This window comes from Lissotriton helveticus, chromosome 1_1 (assembly GCF_964261635.1).
Source record: "Lissotriton helveticus chromosome 1_1, aLisHel1.1, whole genome shotgun sequence".
Taxonomy (NCBI): domain Eukaryota; kingdom Metazoa; phylum Chordata; class Amphibia; order Caudata; family Salamandridae; genus Lissotriton; species Lissotriton helveticus.
Genome location: NC_136057.1, coordinates 154657964 through 154681147, shown reverse-complemented (window position 1 = coordinate 154681147; position 23184 = coordinate 154657964). Strand labels below are relative to the sequence as shown.

The 23184-nt window shown below is 44.5% G+C and overlaps 1 protein-coding gene across 4 annotated transcripts in view; it reads right to left on the bottom strand.

The window, feature by feature from the left end:
• Positions 1-23184, bottom strand: part of LOC144777875 (uncharacterized) — a 126851-nt gene that overhangs the window by 96852 nt on the left and 6815 nt on the right. Inside the window, exon 1 of one of the 4 annotated variants that reach the window (XM_078659297.1) lies at positions 15454-15547. The exons of the other annotated variants lie outside the window; for them this stretch is intronic. The gene's annotated coding sequence lies outside the window, so the exon portion shown is untranslated. Of the gene's footprint in view, positions 1-15453; positions 15548-23184 lie in introns of those variants that run through there. 4 annotated transcript variants of the gene reach the window in all.

The window sequence follows — 23184 nt, the reverse complement described above, 5'->3', positions numbered from 1 at the left end:
GGCCTTGTCTGACTTCATAAACCTAATTTTAAGTTGCGTCGCTCTTGCACCAGGTCACAAGGTGCAAGAGGGACGGAACTGGGCTCATAAATATGCCCTCTATTCATATTATTAAACCCTCCACCTTCTCCACTTCCTGGTGGACTGGTTAGACAAAACATTAGGGTGGAGACTGATCTCCGCCCATCCTATTTGAATACACGTTCCTTGGTCAAACATCACCTCGAGCAATATGATCTTCTTGAGTCTGACTCTCCTGACATACTATTTTTAACAGAAACCTGGTTAACCGAGGACTCTACGCCTGATATCTTAGCAGTTCTCCCAGAGAACTTCTACATTTTCAACGCAAATAGACCTCAGGGAAAAAAAAGAGGGGGAATTGCAGCAATTATAAATAAACAACTAAAATTCACTCAACTTACTTCTCTGCCCTCTCTCTAGTAGAAACTATGGTAATTAAATTAGACTCTCCCATTCTTTTCCCGATATGTATTATTCTGTACAGACCTCCAGGACATATGCCGCAATTCCAACTCAGTATCGGCTCTGGCCATTGGCTTTGCCAAAATATTATTGTTTGGAGACTTTAATCTATTGGTAAATGACCCTAATGAGGGCCCCCTATCCTCCAATCTGACTGAGTACTTGTCCAGACTGAACGTCTCTCAGCAGGTGCCCATGGCCACCCATGTTAGGGGCCATACGCTAGATCAAGTTTGATCATTGAACCTCCACATTTCCAATCTGCAGGTTATTCCCTGCTGTTGGTCAGATCATCATTTAATTAAAATAAGATTGGACACTCCCCCATCTAGAACACCTTCCCTGTTTCCTGGCATGTGGTCCAGGAATATGAAACATGTAGATCTTACTGCCCTCTGTAACACCGTGACACTGTCCCTGCCCAGCCAGAGCGAGGACTTGGAGGAGTTTGAGGGACCAGTGACAAATTGGCTTAGAGACGCCAAGCGATTTCCATGCTCTTCTGCACAAGACAAGTCTGATCCATCGCCATGAGGCATCTAAAAGAAGCCAAACTTCTTTTACACAAGTCAGAGCGCAAATGGCGTAAAACATATGACCCAGAAGAAAAGGCTAAATTCCTTTTGCAGTTAAAATCTTATAAAAAACGAATCTGGGAGGGAAAATCTACCTATTTTTCTTACAAGATTTTAATTTCTGAAAACAAAACTAAAGTCTTTTTTGAAACAGTCTCAGAATTGTCTAATCCCGGTTGTCTAAATGTCCCGGTGACTCCCACGCAAGCTCGGTGTGATGAATAAAAAGATTTCTTCATCGAAAAGATCAGGACAGTATTCCTCCTAGCCTTCCTTCAGCCCCACTCCTTTGGGTGACAGAAGTCCTCTCCACCTCAACGTCTTCCCTTCAATCACTAGGGGTAATCTGTCAAAGTTGCTAATGAAGAATAAATCTGGCTCTCACAATGATGTTTTCCCGCTCTTAATTCAAAAGGCTATTCTTTTCAAACTTCCCTGAATCAGCGATGACTATTCTTAACCTATCCCTGATCCAGAGTGTCATCACTATTAGTTTTATGGAAGCAGTGGTTCTGATTCTGCCTCTCTTGAAAAAGGTGGGTGACGACCCCTCTATGTGAAAGATTTACCGACCAATTTCCCTCCTTCCCTGCCTAGCCAAGATCCTGGAAGCTCACAGCACTCATCATCTTTGCTCTTTTATCGAAAGCTCATCTTTTCTAGATTCTCACCAAGCGGGTTTCCTGCCCTCTCACTCCACGGAATCTGTAATACTTTCCATAGCAGATGGCAGGACAGAGGAGGCAGACAATGGGCAACCCCAAGTGTTAGACCTTCTGGATCTCTCGACGGCCTTCGACACAGTGGACTATGACATTCTTCTCAATTCTTCTCGACTTTGTCATGGCTGCCAGGATGAGGGCCTGCGCCCTGGATTGGATACATTTCTTTCTATTGGACCGCTCACAATCGGTTTGCATCCCACCTTTCCGCACCTCTATGGTTAAGCTCAGATGTGGAGTGCCTCGGGGATCATCTCTAGCCCCCCATTCTTTTTAACCTTTATATTTCGCCCGCTGGTTAACGCTCTACAAAGGCAAAGTAAAAATATACAACTATGCTGATTTTTTGCAGCCAGTTTTTAACCTTCCAAATGATCCCGACTTGACAGTATTTTTTTAGAACATCTTGATCTTCAGTATTGGATGGACAGTCACCAACTAAAGTTGAATTCAAATAAAACTCACAACCACCTGTCTTCAAGGATGTAAGACAATTACTGATGCAAGCAGAAACCATTTGGCAGGACAATCCATCTCCCCACATACGTCACCTACACCAGGTGTTGATGTGGAAAGCACAAAGGAAGCAGAGTGGCATCAGTCACATGCAGACAAAGAAAGGTGGATTTGCTATTAGAGACCTCAACATCAAATAGTTCCCCCTTATTATAAAAAAATTCATCCGAATGCCAAGTTCAAAGCATCAAATATTGATTGCAACTTTGGTGTTTGATGCGCATCCACCTAGGGCATCAAAAGACCTTCCGCCCACAGAGAGTGCAGCAGATTATCACATCACTTATAATAACTTTTATCCCCTGTGCAATCAGCACTCTTCTTCAATTAGTATTCTTGTAGGAACACTCTTTTCCAATCCAAGAAAGCCACGTTGTTTAGACAATTCAGACTTTATTTCTCTTAAAAGACAATGCTCCACAGCCGACGCGCGTTTCGCCCTATGCGGGCTTCCTCAAGGCTGTAAATCATACATAAAAAACATTCTGTAACCTATATGTCCTGGTCATTTTCCAATGGACATATCAACTACTTTACATATGTGTTTAAACATCACTTAATCCCACAGTGTGATACACATGTTCCTTGCCACAAGGGCCCTCACTGGTGCACATCTCCACCAAGGAGCCCCACTGCGGGGTCTTCATTAGTTTGTCTTTCCACCATGTGTGCGCCCAGTTCAATGCTCCACTCCACAGACCTGGAGCGCAGCTACTTCATCCATCTCGGTGAGTGCAGCCTGATAGAGAGAGAGAGAGGGGAGGGATGGAGAGTGAGTTGCAGAAGCTAGATGACTTTTCTGATCTACACAACACAAGCAGTGGTATGGGGGTGTTGCGTAAAGTCAATACAACATCCACTCAAGAAGCAGAAGCATCAGTCTGCACAGGGGAGTGAGGCAGAGGCTCCAATCCAAACACAGAGAGGGACAGGACCCTTCCACCCACAGGACAAGCACTTCTCCTCGCTTACCATCACTCTGCCGGCAGCTCGACCAGAATCCACCAAATTCAGAAAAGGCACCAAATAACCCTAAACCCTTCTTGACTTCCATATTGGGTGAATTTTCAGTAGTAGCAGTTTTTGTGGAGTATGTTTCCGTGGAATACGGTACACTTGCGACCCCAGGTCTTCCCAGTAACAGTGCCCTTCCTCTGCAGTGAAGCCTTACCAGGTAAGTTGTCACCATGGTTAAGTTGCTCACCACATGCCGCTTACACCCGTATCTTTAGCCTTTGGGTCTCTTCCTGTCCAGCACATGCTTGGATAGAGCTTGGAGTAGTAGTTATTTAAGCACATAACTGGTGAAACTGGCATGGCCGGTGAGAGGAGCCGAGCTGGGCTCCTAAGAGGCTTTCTGTGGCAAATGATGGAAGTTTAGAAGGTAATCCTTGAAGGCAAACCCCTGATCCCCGGTCTAGCCAAGGCACTTGAATCTCTCGAGGGACCAGGGGCTACCACTCAACTCTTTTCATAAGTTTGGGCAACAACAGTTGACTCGTGGGAAATTTCCGCAGGATCGTCTACTGTTCTTACAGGAACATGTCCTCGATGCATTAGAACATCCTCAGGTGTGGGACTGAAAGAAATCTATTTATCTGCAACCCTTGGTTGTTGTTTGAGATGGAAGGTCATCAGAAGGACATTCCTGATGTTACCTCACTGGGACTTCCAAGGTAGCTGGAAATGCTTTCCCAATAAAACAGGAATATGTGAGATATGTTCACTCTGTTGCCAAACCTTGCCTCATAATCTGTGCCTCTGCATGACTTTAGGCCTGGAAAGACAGTGTGGGTTACAAGACTTGTTTAAGCCAGATGGTATCCAAGGGTGCAGGCGCGCATCTGACACACTGGTTTGCTGAATCTCCACGAACACATACAGCACTTTCCCTTCTTTCCCAACGCCGCCACTGGGAAACAGATTTGGGTCGCCAATGCACAGATAAGGAGTGGATCATAGCTATAGAGAGTCCTGTCAGGTGTCCACAGAATGCTCGCTTCCGTCTCATACAACTCTATATGCTACACCGAGCTTAACTCACCCCACAGAAGATCAATCTATATTTTCTGCACACGATTCCGCCTGCCCCAGATGCAACATCATAGATGCCGACATTCTGCACATGCTCTGGTCTTGCCCATCCCTACATTTATATTGGCATACGGTCACCCCTCGCTTGGCAAATTGCACCCAGAGCTGCAAACCTGGCAAGAATAAATATATATCCCAGGGCTGCGCCCTTACAGCAAAAAGAACAGAGTTACAGACAGGTTTCTCGACAGGTCATTTATTAGCCAAGCAGCTCATCGCACAAAAATGGAAATTCCCCCGCCCCTCCCACACACGTCGCTTAGCAACGTTCAACGATCACCTGGGCTCACGCAGAGAGTGTCGCCTTACACAGGGAGGATGCACCGAGGCAGTGCATAGGAAGGGGTGTGCAGTGGGTGTGGGCCGCCCCGGCTGTCATCAATGAGGGGAGTGACAAAATGGCAAAAATATGTGTTTTAAACACAACTTTTTGCCATTTTGTCAAGCAGGGGGTGACAAGAGTCATCACTGAAGGGGGTGACAAAATGGCAAAAATATGTGTTTTGATCACATATTTTTGCCACTTTGCGCTTCCGATGTGTCACTTTTTGGGATGTACGTTGTTACAACGCATGCTTTTACCACGCATGCTTTTACAACGCACGTTTTTCAACGCAGGTCGTTACAACGACTTGCGTTGAGGGGTGCTGGATAGTGATTAGTTTAATTTACTATTCCAACTCCAGTCCCCGTGGATAGTAGGGAAGGTGTTGGATAGTAAATTAAACTATTACCTATCCTAGAGCGCCCCCCAGTGCAATTCGTTGTAATGACTTGCGTTGAAAAACCTGCGTTGTAAAGGCACTGCGTGGTAAAACGTTGCGTCGTAAAGGATGCTTCCCCACTATTTGTGACCCATCGGCGGCGTAAAACATGCCTCATGTTGCGTTCTATTTAAAAGTGATGCATCACTTTAACTCCTTGGATGCTCATGACGAGCTGAGCTCTTCATGAATCACGGTGCTCATGTGCTCATGACGAGCTCAGCTCGTCATGACCGTTAGAGCGCTCGCACGCTGGGCAAATTCCCCTGCTGTGCAAGCGTTCTAATGAAACGGGTGTGGTCATGACGAGCTGAGCTCATCATGAGCACACAACCTGCATGGCTCATGACGAGCTGAGCTCGTCATGAGCACCAGGGCGCTGCGCACACCCCCCCTCCGGCCAGCACAGCGGGGGAATATGCCCAGCACGGAAGAGGTTATAAACCCCTGCGCTACATTATACCTGCGTCAGGTATAATGTATGCAGGGGGGGCGTTCCCCCGCAAAAAGCCTCGTAGAAGTGAGATTTCATTGCGTCACTTCTAGGACGCCGTTGCGTCAAATTCTTGCGCCTGCCTCACAGCAGGCGTAAGACTGACGCAGGCCCTTTCACATGGGGCTTACCCCATGTGAAAGGGCGCAATGCTGGAGTTGCGTCACTTTTGTGACACACTGCAGCAATGCGTCACTTTTGCGCTTACAGATACGTCAGAAATACTGATGTATCTGTAACTCATTGCAAGATGATGCGTCATACATTAAATATGACGCATCAGGTATGTCGCAAGGAGGGCGCACTGAGAAGTGACGCATCGCTGCTTTCACGCAGCGATGCATTATTTCTCATAAATGAGGCCCACAGCATGCATAGAACGTGCCATTCCTGACCGTTCTCATTTTGATCACTCCTAATGTATGTTAGGTTTTAGTCCCATTTCTCTTTGTATGAACTAGCTGGGTGCAGACTAGTTCACAGTTTGTATTACATTTAAGCTCTAATTTCCATTGCATTTAAGCACACCTGTTCTTTTTATTGCAAGTACATGCCAGATGTCATATGCTGTGTAACTACTCTGTCTGGCGACGCTATCTATAGCACCTGTGTTGTACAACTGTTATGCACCGCTCATAATCTGGCGTTTTACAAATATATACAATCGTCAATTCCAAGATTTAATGTCACATGACATATCTCTGCTTTATAATAATGTGATATTATGCAACTGTTATCACCTGTAGTGTATGTATGTACATCAATGTAATAACAGAAAAGATTTTAAAATGGCAATAATCAAATTTTTACAAAAGAATATAGTTGATATCCAAATTTATTACAGATGGACCTTTTGTGGGCAAACTGAGAGAGCAGCATTTCCCAGATGTTGCAGTTTATTGAAGATAACTCTATACTTTCTGACTACCAAACAGGGTTCCACCCAGGAAGAGGCACAGAATCTGTCCTCATCGCCATCTGGGATGACCTTACAAACACAGTGGACCGCAACGAGGTCGCTGCACTGCTTCTCTTGGACATTTCAGCTGCCTTCGACACAGTTCATCATACTAATATGATCTCCCAAATAGCTTTTCCCTTCTCCATCCCTCCTTTATCCTATTCAATTAAACTATCAGACTCACATTTCCACCTCATAAATTAACACCTATACCAATTCAATACTAATCCTTTAGGCTCTGGAGTAGCGTGCTCCTCGTCGCAAAGCGTTTCAGCGCCTCGTCAGGGGTAGTAACTGCTACATGAGTGCAATTAATCTTATTTTAAAAAGTCTAATTATGATTGATCATGTGCTGGTACTAAGTTCATTTTTGTCTTAGTTTTAGATGCAATGAAAAACTATCAGATTTAAATATTTCATTAATTTAGACCCATCTGATTAAAACCAAACGATCACTTTCGGTATTGAGGTCCAGCAGTTCCTTACATAAAAAATATATAAAAATGTTGGGCCCGATTCACAGTCTGGATAGAATGTTAAAACACTTTATAGACAAGCAGGGGGCATGAGTGGGGCTTTAGGGCAGTGGAAAGGGAGAGGAACACAGGCTAGGTGAGAGAAAATACAATGGGCCCGATTCACAGAATGAACTTAAGACTCAATCCTAAACTTACTACTATTTTGGTATTCACAGAAGGCACTTACTACTTTTGGTATTCACAGAAGTTAGGATTTTGTCTTAAGTTTGTCTTAAGTCAAACTTAAGACAGACTTAAGACAGACTTAAGTTAGGATTTTGTCTTAAGTCTGTCTTAAGTCTGTCTAAGTTTGTCTTAAGTCTGTCTTAAGTCTGTCTTAAGTTTGTCTTAAGTCTGTCTTGAGTCTGTCTTAAGTTTGTCTTAAGACAAACTTAAGACAAAATCCTAACTTTTGTGAATACCAAAAGTAGTAAGATCAGTCTGTGAATGCCAAAAGTAGTAAGTGCATTCTGTGGATACCAAAATAGTAGTAAGTTTAGGATTGAGTCTTAAGTTCATTCTGTGAATCGGGCCTGTAATGTTTTGATCTTGTTTTGCTCTGTGATCCAGAAGGATGTGTAACTGTACTGATTATATTTGATTTTACAGTGCACTTGTGACTGACTGCTCTTCCTTGACTTGCTGCTGCTGCCGGGGCAGCATGAGTGAGCCATCTGAACTTTGGTAAAGTTTGGAACAGGTGGGTGACGGGGAGCCAAGTTACTTGCAGACCAAACATAATTTGTAGTTTTCACCACAGAGGTGTTAGTTCCGCCTCTTTATGGCCTTTATATTGACACATATCAAGACTTTGGATAGTGGGAGAAGCAGCCGCGCCCTTGGAAGTTGTTAACAATAAATGTATTGTTCCCTCCCCCCTTTTATAAAAGGACTTGCAGTACAAAGGTGAAAATCCATGTTCTCATGTGATTACAGCTCGATAAATCACTGCTCACACCCTGACAGGTGCCATTTTATGAGCTTCGATCTAACAGACCGGACTCAAGGCCTTGTCTGCTGGTTAAATCCTCGGGGGTCAGATTTACAAGCCCCTTGCGCCACTTTTGCATCACTTTTAACTCGGTTTCTAGACATGAATAATTGCATAGTATGTGTGCATGTGTGTGCTTGAGTGTGATTGCATGTGCGGGTGTGTGTTTTTTTGTATGTGCATGTGTGGTTGTGTGAATGGACGTGTGTGTGCGGAGGCGTGTGTGTGCATGTGCGTAGGTTTGTGTGTGTGTGTATTCATGTGTGTGTATTCATGTGCGTGTACACACACTTATGTGTGTGTGTGCGTGCTGCTGGACATGTATAACCCATGCTGTTAGGACAGGATCAGTCCTCATAGCGTGGGCAGACCCTAACGGTAGCAGACACACACTCTCTTTGTGAGGGCGTTGTGTTAGGAGGACCGGTCCCAGTCGTGTGTTTAGGTACTTTCGAGTGGGTGTATCAAAAAACTTAAAGTGCAGTTATATTTGCTTCAGTGCGCTTTATAACCAAACCTACTATCAAAGCGTAAACACACATTTAATTACGGTCAATGGCAGGTCCTCAAAATAACTGTGTTATGTTATGTGTGTGTGTGTGTGTGGGAGAGAAAGAGATATAGAGGTGAAGTCGTAGACACTGGAGAGAGCTGGGGTGCAGTTGTGAGTACTGCTGGGAAAGCAGGTGATGCACTGAAAAGTTAATCTTTTCTTTGCTTCTTACCACAGACACAGTTTTGCGCATCTCCCCCCACATGACCACCTAGAGACAGAGGGCCCGATTCACAGAATGAACTTAAGACTCAATCCTAAACTTACTACGATTTTGGTATTCACAGAATACACTTAATATTTTTGGCATTCATAGAATGAATTTACTACTTTGGTATTCACAGAAGTTTGGATTTTGTCTTAAGTCTGTCTTAAGTTTGTCTTAAGACAAACTTAAGATAAAATCCTAACTTCTGTCAATGCCAAAAGTAGTAAGTGCATTCTGTGAATACCAAAATAGTAGTAAGTTTAAGATTGAGTCTTAAGTTCATTCTGTGAATCGGGCCCAGAGAGAGGAAGCGATGGAAAAAATGTAGAAAGAGAGTGAGGGGTCAAGTCAAGGTGGTAGGAGACTAAAAGAGAGAGAGAGTTTTAGAAGGACAGGTGTGAGGGTGTGAAACAGGAATAGAAGCAGAGAGAGGAGAGAAGGAGAAAATAAGACAGCGAAGGTAGGGTGGAGAAAGACAATGAGGAGACAGAGAAAGAGGTAAAAAGAGAGAAAGAATGAGGGGTGGAGACACAGAGGAGATTGACAAGGAGAGAGGGGCAGAGAGTGGGTTGAGAGAAAAAGCGAGGGAAGGCACGCAGAAACCTAAAAGAATGATTGGAGGAGAGGGCTCGGAGAGACATGGGGATTGAGAAGAGAGAAAAGGGAAGAGGACTGAGGGATGAACTGTGGATGAAACTTTGAATAAATGGAGATTTTAAACCGAATACATCTCTAGGGCAATAAAGAAGGCAGCCCCCTGTACAGTCAGGGTACAACCTTGAGAGTAGGACACCGCCCACATAAAACACGCCCCTGGGGTTTTGCAGAGATGGGCACACCCATTTCCTGCTCAACACAGGGAAAAAGGTGACAACATGCAACAGAAACCTCGAGAGAAGTGACAACCAGTCCTTCCAGTGAGAAGCCCAACAACAAAACACGATCAAATACCAGCCAGTCCGGCTCAGCAGAAAACATCCTCATACCAGAGGCTCAGGCGAAGAACTGCAGCTCAGAAAGAGCTGAATGCAGAAACGAAGTGGCATATTATCAAGCACATGTTCGCCAGTTTAGCTGCGCTTTTCTGCGATGAAGCTGCAATTTTTTTAATCGCACTATTTACAAGAACTCGCTAAAATGCTTTGGCGCTTGTTTTCTTGAGATAGCAGCCGTTTTTTTGATTTAACCATCTTGTCAATGGGTGGTGGATTGTTAGGTTAAGTCCACACTTGCCTATTAGCAAGCTTTTTATTAGCGCAGTAAAATTATTGCTGGATGTCTCACGCTATTGCTGGTTTTCACCGCTATCGCTGGATTTTACATCGCTTCTGAGCAAAGCGTTGCTAATACGCCACTAACACAGTGATGTAATCCAGCGATAGACGGCGATAAGAAAATACACGCTATGCGCGATTTGCGATAATTAGCGCATGGTGTTGATAATATGCCCCTGAGAATCCTAAACAGATTGCAGGCTACGGGAGCAAGACTGGTTGGTTCAAGTCCTTTATTAAACTACCAGTCAACATGAGAGCTTACAAGCACTCATCTAAGAGTGTGGCAATCTCTGTGAACCTCTGTAACCATGGCAACGCTTCTAAAGGGAAAGGTGAAACCAATAAAACAATATTGACCCAAAGTGAAAGGGAGAGGGTGGCAAGACAATAAAGACTCAAACATAAATTGAGTCATCATTGTTCAAACCAATCTGGTATGTATCGTCAGGACACCTAAACCCTCTGGCCTGCAAGGATTAGGGCATGTAGGTTAATAAACAAGAAACAGGCAGGGGTTTACCACCGGTTGGACCCTCTGACCATCACAAGGAGACCACGCGCACAAGAGTCTACGGTCGATCCACCGATCCACCTCCAGAGACGATGCATGATCCACAGATCCAAACAGGAGAGCGCAAACAGAAATAGACCTCATCTGAAAGGGGCATGGCCAATGTATTTAAGGATTTAAGGACGTGGCTTAAAAACACGTAAGCTAAAGATCTGTGCTTAGCATAGTGTGCCGTCTGACTTGTATTTTGCTGTTTCTGTCATTGCGTCTAGATATATGATACAACAAGTAAAATCATACCTACAACAAGTCAGGACTATTGGTTTTGTCAATGGTTGTTAGGTGCATAAGATAAATAAGCAACAACCATGGCTTGTATATAATATTGAAAAAGCTTCCTTTTAAAGCCCTCGTGACACACAAACACTACCAACAAACAGTCGGACTCAACACTATCACGCAGGAAGAACCACAACAACAGTCCAAGTAAAAACCCCAGACTCTGGATAGTCAAAGCGAGAAGTTGACATGAATCACTGATACACTATGATTACAACTCCCATCTAAGCTGCACTGTGATAGACCAAGAATAGACCAACACTCCCACACCATCCAAAAGCCAGACAAATCACCCAAGGATAAGACTGGATCCACAACACCAGAGGACCTGCACTCACCCATGCCCAAATACAAATGGAAAACCGTAGCACAGAGAAGTGAGAGCAAACACACCGCAAACAGATGCAAATCTATAGCAGAGACCAATTGCAGCAAATCCTCTCTATCACTTTCTACTAGAACAACACAGTCAGGAATCAGTTGTTGTACAACTTCTGAGGGTCACAAACATCCTAATAAAGCTGACAGACAAGCGTTAAAAACAGAACATAGTGACAAAGACAAGAAATCTCTGAACACTTAGGGGCATATTTATGAGAGGCGTGCGTCACGTTTGCACCACGCAAAGTGGTACATGTGTGACACAAGCCTCTAAGTCAGATTTATGAAGCCATGCAAGCCACTTTGCTTGGCTTGAAAAATCTGGAGTTAGGCAACGCAAGTCGCTGGCTTGCCTTACTTTGTAAAGGAAGGTGTTGCAATGGGTGTTCCTATGCAACTCCTATGATTTTTGACGCATTCCCAGATTTACAAGGACGTGCACCCCTGGCAAAGCGCCAGACTCCCACGCCTCCCCAGGTGAGGCGTAAAGAGGAGAAATATCTTAATTTCTCCCTGTTTGTTCCTTTCTGCAGCAACCACAGAAAGAGGAAAAAGCCTCTCAGGATTGTTTTTGTGCAGGAAGGTGCCACTTCAGCTCTAAGTGGGAATAGTCACATTTTGGGCCCAGGGAAGCCCTCTCCTCAATCGGATACTTTTGCCACCTTTGCTGAGTCGAGTTTTTTACCTTCACAAACAGTTTGTTTTTTAGAGCTTGGTTTACTCCAGTGAGGCAAGGCCAGTGGGTGGTAGAGTGACTTCTGGACACTCCCTAACCAATTGGGTAAACGTTTTGGGGGTGTACTGAGGTTAGATAAGCTTGCCATGAGGGTCCTCTGAAGTGGATTTTCAGGTGGAAAAATGTTCTGAGCGGGACCAACCTGATTCTCTTTACAGCGAAGTGGCAGTCTTGCTGCAGATTGGGTGGTTTGTCCCAGTCCTCCAGAATTTTGGAAGTGCAAAATATTTCAAAATCCTACTATTTAGAGAGTTTTGGAGAAGTCCATCAGGACACAGCAAAGGATCCCAGGACCCTATGGACAGCACTTAGGGGTCAGAACCTACTGAAGCAGGGGCTATCAGCATGGTCCAGTCCAGATGCAGTTGCAACAGGTCAGATGGGCATTTCAGGGAAAAGCCCTTTTGCAGCTTTTTGTGTCCTTGTAGCCACATAAGAGATCAGCCAAATTAGCTGTGGAGGCTACTTCTGTGTGCAGGCCCTGCTATTGAGGTCTCCTTACAGGTCTGGAACATAAGGTGCAGTCCTTCTTCTGTTCTTCCACAGATCCAGAAGTGTTCTGAGGAGCTGGTGATGAGGTCCATAGTTTTATAGTTCAATAGCCAGTGGGTGAGGGTGACTCCTGGATACTTCCTTGACAATGGGGAAAATGTTCTGGAAGGGAAGCGGCAACTCTATCCACTTTTACAGCCGAGCCTGTTTGACTTACTGCAAACTATACCAGAGTCCCCTAATCAACCGGAAATTCATGACGGCACAGGCTTTGGTGGGAGTTTGTATGTACCAGTCAGGGGTGTATTTAGGGAGATGAGCAGTACCCACCTCCTAAGCTACAGCAAACTCGTTCTGAGGCCAGATCCCCCTCCCTCTGGGATAGTGCTGAACTGGCTACCTTGGGTCTAAAGATCAAAATCTTCCCCTTCCCCGGGTCTCCCATTACACTGAACTATGAATGTTCAAGTTCAATTTTATTAATGTTTAGACACTTGTCTTTAAAACTAAGGGGCATATTACCAAGGGTGGCGACAGGCAATTATCGCCGGTTTAGCGGATGTTTTTGGCCGCTAAGCGGCGATAATTCTATCGCTCTATTAGCAAGCTGTCGCTAACTGATGTTAGTGACAGCTTTTAGGCGATAGCGAGCGGTTTGGGGCCCGCTTTGCATGTCAGCGATATTTATCGCTAATGACATGCAAAGTGGGAGTACCCAACCTCGCCTATTAGCAAGGCAGGCGTAGCGATGGAAATATTCCCGCTATCGCCCAAAACTAACGCCTGCTCAGACCAGTTCTTAGCCATGTTATCCAATGGGAGGTGGATAACATGGCTAAGAGCATTTCGTCGCTAATGCGTGAATATCACTGTATTCTCAGCGATATTCACGCATTTCGCCTGATTTATATCACTTTTGAGATAAACCTTGCTAATAGCAAGTTATCTCAGCGATAAAAACCGGTGCGCGGCGATAAAAATATTGCCGCTAACCCTACTTAGCGATAAATATCGGTATTTGTTGGTAATATGCCCTATACTTTTTAAAACAGAATAGTAAACATTTAATTTAATTTAAACCCCCTTGCGTGTCTATCCCCCCTTAAGGCTTGTGATACTGCTGAATATTCAGGTTTCACCTTTTTCAATTTCAAGTTAATAAAGTTCCTGGAAAGTCCCCATGTGACTTCTTCAGTTGATGTGCATGACATTCTCCACACCCCGCACATCCTGTCACCAGGCTTAAGCCCTGTCTCTGCCCTGAAACCAGTTCTCGCAGCTCATTAAGGTCAAGCACGTTCAGGGCCGCTGCTGTCAGACTAATGCAAAGTAGCCTCCAGCAGATTCAGACAAGTAAGCGGTAACATTCTGAAAGTTACTTTTCCTGAATATTATTTAAAAATCAAACTTAAGCATTGAATTAGATTTTTAATAAATATTTAAAAAGGTGTGGTTGAACCATTTCTGTAACTTGTCTCAAATACTAAGTTAGCAGAATTGACGTTGCAGAATTGACGTTTTAATCTGTACACAAGTTTTAGTCATTGGACAGCCAGAGTGTTCTTTCATAAACATAGATTTTGGGTGCTTGTCATTGTAGGGACATGGCAAACATTACATTTATACAGGTCACACTTTTAAATACAATGGACCCTAACCTGTGGGATACATAGACTACATAGGAAGGGTTTTTTCCCTGTTAAAAGGGCTATTTTGACATGTGGGGCTGTAGGTTTAAACTGCAGCAGTCAAACTACAATGCATCCAATAAACAAGAAAAGAGTGTCTTGTGGTATCGATGAGCTCACACAAAGGAGCAATGGATAAGGGGAACGGCCTAACTCAGGACGTTTTAGGAAAGCCCTCACTCACCACCTGGTGATGACATGCTTCATCATCGGGCCCCACTAAAGAGGCCGAGTGCCTCTTTAGTGTGCTTCAACGCTAGATCTACTGCGGAGCAGGATTTAGTGAGTAGAGGGTGTGCGGTGAGAAATAAACAATTAGTTGTGATTAAAAATGTCTGTAGTGTATCAAAAATGATTTATTAAGTGATCACTTTAGGACATATTGTTAAAATATTGTGTGGGAAAACAGTCCACAATTAATTGTGTGGTTATTTCCATTAATTTGTCAGTCAACATGTTTCTGCCTCTGAAACGGTGTAAAATTACCAAGCATTCATCAGGACTCTTAAAGGTGTACTAAACCCCGGTGGTATGGACACGCTAAGGCCCACCCTTACCTAAGGACGTGAAAGATAAAAGAGAAAAGTGGAAAAATTTAGGAAGAAAAACTGTCTCCCTAAAAACTCCTGGTTTAGGAGGCTTCCTGCATTAGGGTTTCTGCACCTGTAAAGAAGAAAAGGACATAGACGTACATAGAGGACAAGACAAATGATTAATGGATGTTCTTGAACACAATGGTTGGTCTATGGTGCTCCATTCGTCATGATAGGACAGTGTGTGGCGCTATAACAGTATGTTTATCACCACCTCTGTCCCTTGGATAAATAAGCACTATTCGCTAGGGGGTGCAAAAGTGCTAGAAGTGAAAGAATTGGTGATAATGGGTAGTGGTTAAAATGGAAGAATATCTTCCTAGAAGCGATCAATATGCTAGAAAGGTCAAACGATCGCTAAAACGTAAAATTAAAATAGTCTCACTTTTGTGGTGTAACAGGGGTACACCATGGGTTACAGGAGGGTGGTGGTAGCGTAATTGGCACACCCCTGGTAAAAGGAATAAACATACAATGCATCAGAAAAGGTAGCGGTACTTAGCTCTGTGATATGCTGCCAAACTCGTATTTGCCGTAGTTTGCTCGATTACTTACGCCCTCGACGCTAGGCACCCTCAGTATACCTGCATAACCCTCAGACTGGACCCCGACGATCAAGAGCGGGGCTTAATGGTTAGTTTATCAGTGTGAGGCAGCGAGGCAGCGCTCGCTTCCGGGAGGCGGGGCCCGCCTTTGTGGAGCAGCGGTGCCCGGTATTGCAGCCAATCAGTAGCTGTTTCGTCATAATGATGAGGGTAGTCATGTGTGCTGATGGAAGTTTAGGGCAGTTACCGCGGTAACCGTCCGTAGAATGGTAACTTTATTGATTTAAGGAAGATAGACACACTGACAATGGATCGTCTGTGGTGAAGCAGACGTCGTGTCAGATTAATGATGTCAAATTAGAGGCTACAAGTAATGTGGCCGGTACTTATAATTCACCGAGGGGAAATAAAACTAGGCAGAACATCGAAGATCTTGAAAGCCAACGTGATCAGGTACAAGAGGTATTGTACACACTCGCGAGAGGAATTATAAACATTCAATGATCGATTCGATGTAGGTGGTAGGAAGCAGGCGCTGTAAATTGATTTGTGGCGCAATAAGTGACGAACTTTAATAAGGGTTTGGATATAAAATAGTGGCCTGGATATCCAAACCCTTATTAAAGTTCGTCACTTATTGCGCCACAAATCAATTTACAGCGCCTGCTTCCTACCATCTACATCGAATCGATCTGGGCAGCAGCACCTCAGTGTGCACAGTCTGAAACCCAGCAATACAATTCAGCTAAAAAATAAGAGTGATGTATTTTAATATTGTTATAATTCAAATTCAAATTCAAAAATCTTTATTTCGATACGTTTAGTACCATAAAAGATGCATCAAGAGCACAACATGTGCATTAAAATTTCATACATTTAGACATGATTAGGTTAATTGATTGGAGATAACAAGCGAGGTAAAAACAGATCACAAATGTTCCGGAAGACAGTTTTGTGGGCGATTATCATTACATTTAAAATTCTATAAATAATTAAAAGTTAAAAAGGCATATATGCGAAAAAAGAAGAACATAAAATTTACCAATGAAACCACAACAATCCAACATTAGGTATTAATTTGAGCGGGTTTGTAAGTATTCTATCAATTCATTAAAACCATATAGCATGTTGTTTTAGAATAGGGTCATTGAGCACGCATTAGTTTAGGTTAGTGGAAAATGAGGTGGAAGTGTTCTAGAATGGAATGCAGGGGCGGTGAGAAAAAAACAGTCCAGTGGCATTATCTTCTTGGACTGCACTTTGCTGCTATGAATAAAGACCCCTACTGGATTTTACATCTATTGTGTATGGATTGATATCAACAAGTGGCGACGAGCCGAAGAAACACTTGCTACGCTCACGCAGGACATGCGCAGTGTTGTCTCCAATGGGACCCATTGTTTAGTTCCTGTTTTTCTTGAGATATTGGTGAGTAACCCGACACCCAAGCCATTCATGTACCAGTATTCTCAGTCGGATAAAGTACTGGTTTAGATCTATTTTTGCAGGACTTTTGACATAGTTTGGCAGAGACTGAGAGACACAGGTTTGGGAGGATTGTTATCATAAAGCAAGCCTGGCATTACATTGGAACCAATAACTCGTGGTGAAATTGACTTGGGCATGAGTGATGAAAAACGAGGAAACCTGGAGTGAAGGTATTCGCATTACTAGAACAGCGCTAAAAGCATTTTTTTTATTGTTGTGGAAGTTTTGAGGAAAGCATTATTCAAACTGTCAAAGCGCGTGAGCATTGCGCATGTTCAATTACCTTGAGTGCTGTTGGCTCCCGGACACTGAACAATGGATTAAACGCACTGATAGCTCAATAACAGACAGTGTTTAGGCAATGGCTACTACCCTGTCAAGCTCCACTGCTCACTCCCTGTTAGAACTCTTGTAGCCTAGCAACTGGGGATGCTTTTCACACCACAGCCGACTAGATTTATTGCGCAAGTGTATTTACCAAAATACAGTCAAGGAGAGCTGCCCTATTATACAGATTGAGGAAATATATATAATAAAGTCTTCAACATGTTCAAGCTGATGTATTTCTTAACAAAAGAAGGCATGGGACCTATCTGCTGTAGTGAGTCACTTCCACAACATATTTGGCGGCCATTTTAAGTTGGGCTTCATTATTGAGGAAGATTTTCAAGAAAAAAACGTTTGAAGAAGGAACAAGAAATTTCAACAAGTGAACATGCAAAAGGGGCATTTTCTCACTCCTCACTTTTGCTAAAAATTGTAACTGTGTTTCAGTTGCTCCTCCATCTTCCATTCCATCTATCATTAACTCATAACTAACCAACTGCACAGACAAACTCGCCTCCCTCCGCAACCCCGACAAACAGCGAACCAGGCAGACCACATGGTTCACCGCCGACCTCCAAGAATCATGCACCGGCAGACGTCTCTAGAAGCTATGGAGAAACAGCAAAACCTTGGAAGACCGTACCAGCCGCCATAACAGAATCCCACCAACTAATCATATCCACCAAAAGGACCTTCAATCAAAACAAAATCCATGCCAATGCCAGCAACTCCAAGGAACTCTTCAGCATCATTCAGGAATTTACCAAGCCACCCAGCGAAGCCACGGATGTCACACACTCCCAGGACCTCTGCAACAAACTTGGCTCCTTCTTCCACCTGAAGATAAGATCCTTCTACAACAACTTCAACGAACAGACTCCAGACACCGAACCCCTTTCTCCCCCCAGCAACAACAGCCAGCCCACCATCTCCTCCTGGACCCCAGTCACCACCGAAGACACCACATCAACCATGAAAGGCATTCGCTCAGGAACCCCCATGGACCCCTGCCTCCGCACATCTTCCACAAAGCCACCGCCACCATAGCACCTGAGCTATGACGCACCATCAACGCCACCTTCGAATCAGGCCCATTCCCAGGTGACTGGAAATGCGCAGAAATCAGAAGCCCTCAGCAGATCTGACGGACCTCAAGAACTACCAACCCATCTCTCTCCTCCCTTTCACAGCAAAAGACACAGAGAAGATCGTCAACGCCCAACTAACGAACTTCATCGAAGAGAACTCAATCCTCAACCCCTCCCAATCTGGATTCCGCAGCAACCACAGCACCTATAACGCCCTACTCGCCGCCACAGACGATGTCCGCACCCTCCTTGACCAAGGCCATACCGCTGCCCTGATCCTGCTAGACCTCTCTGCAGCCTTCGACACCATCTCCCAAAGCACTCTCACCCCCAGACTCCATGATGCCGGCATACAGGGAGCCGCCCTCCACTGGCTCTGCTCCTTCCTCACTGGCAGAACCCAAAGAATCAGACTCACGCCTTTCCTCTCCGAATCCACAGATATCAACTGCGGAGTGCCCCAGAGATTGTTGCTCAGCCCCACGTTCTTCAACATCTACATGGCCCCCCTTGCAGCCATCGTCAGACAGCATGGACTCAGCATAGTATCCTATGAAAACAACACCCAGCTCATCGTCTCCCTTACCAAGGACCCCCGCACCACCAGACTCATCTTCCAGGAAGGAATGAAGGACATTGCATCCTGGATGAGAAGCAGCTGCCTGAAACTCAACTCGGAGAGGACAGAAGTCTTTGTCCTCGGACCCTCCCCTTCTGCATGGCACAACACCTGGTGACCCACCGCCCTCGGCAGCCCCTCAACCCCACGGACCACATCCCAGAACCTTGGCATCATACTCGACTCCTCCTTCACTATGAACCGACAGATCAACGCTGTCGCCTCCACCTGTTTCAACACCCTTGGCATCCTTTCGCAAGACCTTCAAATGGATTCCCCCCCCCCTTCCCCCAAATCGAGAAAGATCGTCACCCATGCACACATTACCAGCAGACTGGACTAAGGAAACGCCCTCTTCACTGTAATCAACAAATCCCTGCTCCCCAAGCTCCAGACCATACAGAACTTAGCATCCAGACTCGTACTTAACATCCCTCGACATGAACACATCACCCAACACCTGCGACACCTCCACTGACTCCCCATCGAGAAGAGAGTAACCTTCAAGAAATTCACCCATGCCTACAAATGCCTCCACAACACCGGACCCCAATATCTCAATGAAATAATCTCCTTCCACGAACCCAAGAGAAACCTCCAATCCGCCGACCTCGCCCTCACCGAAAGCACGCGCATCCGTAGAGCCATAACAGGTGGAAGAGCCTTCTCCTACATCGCGGCAAAGACCTTGAACGAGCCCCCCTTCTGCACACCTTCAGGACGAGCTTCAAGACCTGGCTCTTTGACTGACCCGGAGCTATTACCCCCAGCGCCTTGAGACTCTCATGAGTTAGTAGGGTGCTTTACAGTTCCCTAATTGAACTAACACCTTCAATGATCACCTTTTATACCATCTGAGAATTACAATGAAATTCCCTCAAAACGTTCAGTGTAATTGTCTTCTCTTCCAAATCTCAGTTACTGTTGTGTGTTTTTATCACAGACAACAAGGGTGAAAAGTTTAGGCAGCAACAGTTTCCGGCCAACTTATAACACACTCATAAGGTGTGATACATGGTTAGGGGGACAATAGTATTCAAACCAACTCAAAGGCACTCATTTTATCAACATTTAAAATAAAGTTGAGTGGAAGGGGAGTCGATTGGAATCAAATTAAAATCACAAGTGTTGGGATTTTGCAGCTCACACACCATGCTCTCCTGCATTGTGAGTTTTTACATATCTTCAGCTCACATAGCCTTGGTTGCACTGCACAGAGATCCTTTATTGCCGCACACAGAGTAATATAATTTGAAGAAACATTGGTTGTAAGCCGCAGTGCCATGCAGATGGGAGGCCAACATGATATGTTGGTTTATGTTATGTTGGGTTCTGTTATGGTGTTTTAGCTTTTCGTATCTTATATTACGATATGTTACGTTTCAGTCTGTTGGTTTGTGCTTGGGTGTGTTATGCCACAAGTGATATTGCAGCCACCTTAGAAGAACCACTAACTTCTGGATTTCTACTGGAAGTGGATTAACCACCTGCTTTACCGGGTGAACTTTCTAAAACTAAAAGTAATAAGTAGTAAAATACAGTAATACCCAACTACAAACTACTACGGTATGCAGACTATTAACACAAACAGCCAAGTTCATAAGACGTAGCTTAAACATAATAATAATAATACAGTGTATCGAGTTCAAAGCATTATAAACAATAAATATCAATGGTACCCCGAGATGACCAGGGAGACGTTCCATAGCAGCACAACAAGAAGCTGCTGTAGAAAGAAGGGGAACGGTGAGGTACACCCCTCTACTCCCCTCCTAGATGCAGAAAAATAAGCCAAAATAAAAATGAGGAGCTGCAGACTGCTAGCCTGAGACTGCACTGTAGCACAGCAGGTGCTCACAGTGAAGACTGCCAAACTTAAACTCAGGGGCAGAGGTCACAGGCTGGGGTGGAACTAGGAGGCCTGAGGGACAGAGCCAGACCGGATGTGTCAACAGTGCCCTCCGAATCAGAAACACTTCCGGGTTCACTGCCCCAGAAAGTGCATTTCAGGATCACTGACATCAGGAGCTCGAGAGCACGTCCCAAGAGGAGAAGGCCCACAGCTGGCATGAGTAGTTGTCACTTCTGACACCTTCAGAAAACTAAAGAATCATGGGTAAAGGTGCTTTCAGTCGGGTCTGGTGATGTGTCTGCCAGATTTCATTGTTTTTTTACAACATATAACATGTAATCTTCAGCGCTTTGTCGTTACAGGGTGGCAGCCCAAACTGGCTGTGTTAGTTGTGGTACAGTTTCAGCTTATAGATGCTTGGCTGTACCCCTATCCACTGTCACAGTAAGAGGAAAGGAAAGAAGTGAAAGGGGAAAGGATAGGAATAAAGGTAGAGAGAAAAAGAGATAGCATACAGAAGTTTACTTTCTTCTCCCTAGTTTCTTGATCCAGTGGGGATTTCGTGAGGAATTTTTACATACACACAGAAAGAAAACACACACACACTCTCTCCCTCTCTCTGCTTTGAAAATCTTCAAAACTTCTAGTAATTAAAAAAAATATTAGGGCATATTACCAACAAGTAGCGATATTTATCGCTAAATAGGCTTAGCAACGATGTTTTTATCGCTGCCTATCGCTAGATATGTTAGCAGAGAAAACATGCTAATAGCAGCGTTTTTCTCCATTGTGCTAAAATATCCAGCGATAGCGGAGAAATGCGTGAATATCGCTGAGAATACAGCGATATTCACGCATTAGCGACGAAATGCTCTTAGCCATGTTATCCACCTCCCATTGGATAACATGGCTAAGAACTGGTCTGGGCAGGTGTTAGTATTTGGAGATATTCGCGCTTAGCGTGAATATTTCCAACGCTACGTCTGCCTTGCTAATAGGCCATAGCGACGTTAGCGACTGCTTTCAGTCCCTAAAGGGTTGGGTACGCCCAATTTGCATGTCATTAGCGATAAACATCGCTGACATGCAAAGCGGGCCACAAAACGCTCGCTATCGCCTAAAAACTGTCGCTAACATCAGTTAGCGACAGCTTGCTAATATAGCGATAGAATTATCACCGCTTAGCGGCCGAAAACGGCCGCTATTTGGCGATAATTGCCTATCGCCCACCTTGGTAATATGCCCCATTGTGTTGTCTCTAACTCAGTCCTTATCCTTCTCCCGTTCCACTGCCCCTAAAGTCCTCTCGGCCACCCTGCTTGTCTATAATGGGTTTTAACATTCTATCCAGAGTGATGGTTGGAATACCTAACGCTTCCTCCACCCCCCAATCTTAGAGACCAAGCTACGCTCCTCAGAACAAGAGGTGACTAAAAGAACTAACGGGGGCCGAGAGTGGGGTAGAAATAGAAAAGAAAGTGAATGTGAGATGCAAATGCATGAAAGTGATTAAACTAGAGACACAGTCCTAGCTTTATGTTTAGTCTGTATGTGAATATAATGAGTGTGAGATTGTCATTCTCATGTGATCTAGGATATCGTATTTCCTTATAACAGGCACTTTCTGAAATCAGGGAGCAGAGCGATAGAGTGAGAGGTAGACAATAGAGAGACAGACAGGCCTCATAAGGCAGAGACACGGGAAGATAGATAGATAGATAGATGGATGGATGGATGGATGGATGGATGGATGGATGGAGTGGGATGGATGGATGGATGGAGTGGGATGGATGGATGGATGGATGATAGACAGAGAGACTGGCACAGAGATTGAGGGATATGCACTGACTGGGGAAGTTTGATGGAACTAGCTGGAGCAAGCCACAGATAGGCACAGAGATAGATAGACATACAGTCAAGAAGGCAGAGGTAGACAGAGAAAAAGACAGGCACAACAGTAGAGAAAGAGAAGAGGAGAAGGGCTGACATCAAAGGTAGAGAGAGACAGGGGCAGCTCCTCCATTAGAGGGGATGACGTCACCCCGCCAACTAAAATGCTCCTAAAAGCCACAGGGATGAAAAATAAAATGGTCATAAAGTTAATTTATTGCCATTTTATTTTCCATCAGCCCATTGCAAACCGAGTGTCAGGATGGGGTGGGGCCTGCTGAGTGGGAGTAGCAGGGAGGAGTGGTGGGCTGCCTGTGTACTTAAGTTTAAAGTGCACATGTCCCTTTGGCTGGCTGTTTTACGATGGCCAGCCAGACATGTGCACTTTTTTTTTTATTTCAAAATTTTTTTTATTGAAATGAATGAGGTAAGTTTTGCATATACATGGTATACATTAGTGCCCAGACATGTGCACTT